The sequence below is a fragment of the Arachis ipaensis genome, chromosome B9, assembly GCF_059453495.1.
Source record: "Arachis ipaensis isolate K30076 ecotype BB chromosome B9, ASM5945349v1, whole genome shotgun sequence".
Lineage (NCBI taxonomy): Eukaryota > Viridiplantae > Streptophyta > Magnoliopsida > Fabales > Fabaceae > Arachis > Arachis ipaensis.
The window spans coordinates 39731888-39734005 of record NC_142444.1 but is presented as its reverse complement, the minus strand read 5'-3'; the positions used below and the strand labels follow the sequence as shown (position 1 = coordinate 39734005).

At 32.0% G+C, this 2118-nt stretch overlaps 1 non-coding gene across 1 annotated transcript; it reads right to left on the bottom strand.

Annotated features, from left to right (window-relative positions):
- Positions 1–1493: 1493 nt before the first annotated feature.
- LOC148544388 (small nucleolar RNA R71) lies at positions 1494–1601 on the bottom strand. Its single transcript, XR_015901027.1, has one exon. It is a non-coding gene; the product is annotated as a small nucleolar RNA R71 (small nucleolar RNA).
- Between the last annotated feature and the right edge of the window lie 517 nt (positions 1602–2118).

The following is a 2118-nucleotide window of genomic DNA, read 5'->3' as shown; positions in this document are numbered from 1 at the left end:
TCTCTTTCATCATTAAAATTCAAAAATCAAAAAAATATCTTTCCCTTTTTCTTCTCATCAAATTCGAAAAATTGAGTTGACTTTTTCAAAAAATTTTAAAATCTAGTTGTTTCTTATGAGTCAAATCAAATTTTCAATTTAAAAATTCTATCTTTTTCAAATATTTTTCAAAAATAAAATCTTTTTCAATTTTTCCTTCATATTTTCGAAAACTTTATGATTTATTTTCAAAATCTTTTTCTTATTTTTATTTCATATTTTTTAAATTAATGCTAACAACTAAAATGATTGATTCAAAAATTTTTAGTTTGTTACTTGCCTAGTAAGAAAGATTCAACCTTTAAACTCTAGAATCATATCTTTTTAGTTTCTTGTTAGTCAAGTAATCAACTTTGATTTCAAAATCAAATCTTTTTAAATTTCTTTTTCAAATCTTTTTCAAATTTAGCTTCAATCATATCTTTTTCAAAATCAATTTCAAAATCTTTTCTAACTTCCTATCTTTTCAAAATTTAATTTTCAAATCTTTTTCAAACCAATCCTATCTTTTTGTTTCAATCATATCTTTTTCAAAACTACCTAACTAACTTTCTATCTCTAATTTTCGAAAATCACCTTCATCTTTTTTAAAATTCCTTTTTAATTAATTAATTGTTTTAAATTTAATTTAATTTCAATTTTTCTTTTTAATTTTCGAACTTTGACTTTAATTTTTAATTAAAAACAAAAATATTTCTATTTTAATTTATTTAATTTTCAAAATTCATTCCCCCTCTCATCTCCTTCTAATTATTTTATTTATTTACTAACACTTCTCTTCATCTAAGAATTCGAACCCACTCCTCACCCTTGTGTTTGGATTCTCCTTCTTCTATTCCTATCTTCTTCTACTCCCATAAAGGAATCTCTATAGTGTGACATAGAGGATTCCATATTTTTTTTGTTATTTCCTTCTTTGTCATATGAGCAGGAACAAGGATAAGAACATTCTTGTTGAAGCTGATCCTGAACCTGAAAGGACTCTGAAGAGGAAGCTAAGGGAAGCTAAAGCACAACTCTCGGGAGAAAATCTGACAGAAATTTTCGAAAAAGAAGGAGACATGGCCGAAAATAATAACAATGCAAGAAAGATGCTTGGTGACTTTACTGCACCAAATTCCAATTTACATGGAAGAAGCATCTCAATCCCTGCCATTGGAGCAAACAATTTTGAGCTGAAACCTCAATTAGTTTCTCTGATGCAACAGAATTGCAAGTTTTATGGACTTCCATCTGAAGATCCTTTTCAGTTCTTAACTGAATTCTTGCAGATCTGTGATACTATTAAGACCAATGGGGTTGATCCCGAGGTCTACAGGCTTATGCTTTTCCCATTTGCTGTAAGAGACAGAGCTAGAATATGGTTGGACTCTCAACCTAAGGATAGCCTGAACTCTTGGGATAAGCTGGTCACGGCTTTCTTAGCCAAGTTTTTTCCTCCTCAAAAGCTTAGTAAGCTTAGAGTGGATGTTCAAACCTTCAAACAGAAAGAAGGTGAATCCCTCTATGAAGCTTGGGAGAGATACAAGGAACTGACCAAAAAGTGTCCTTCTGACATGCTTTCAGAATGGACCATCCTGGATATATTCTATGATGGTCTGTCTGAGCTATCAAAGATGTCACTGGACCATTCTGCAGGTGGATCCATTCACCTAAAGAAAACGCCTGCAGAAGCTCAAGAACTCATTGACATGGTTGTAAATAACCAGTTTATGTACACTTCTGAAAGGAATCCTGTGAATAATGGGACGCCTATGAGGAAGGGAGTTCTTGAAATTGATACTCTGAATGCCATATTGGCTTAGAATAAAATATTGACTCAGCAAGTCAATATGATCTCTCAGAATCTGAATGGATTGAAGGAATCATCTAACAGTACTAAAGAGGCATCTTCTGAAGAAGAAGCTTATGATCCTGAGAACCCTGCAATAGTAGAGGTGAATTACATGGGTGAACCCTATGGAAACACCTATAATCCCTCATAGAGGAATCATCCAAATTTCACATTGAAGGATCAACAAAAGCCTCAACAAGGCTTTAATAATGGTGGAAGAAACAGGTTTAGCAATAACAAGCCTT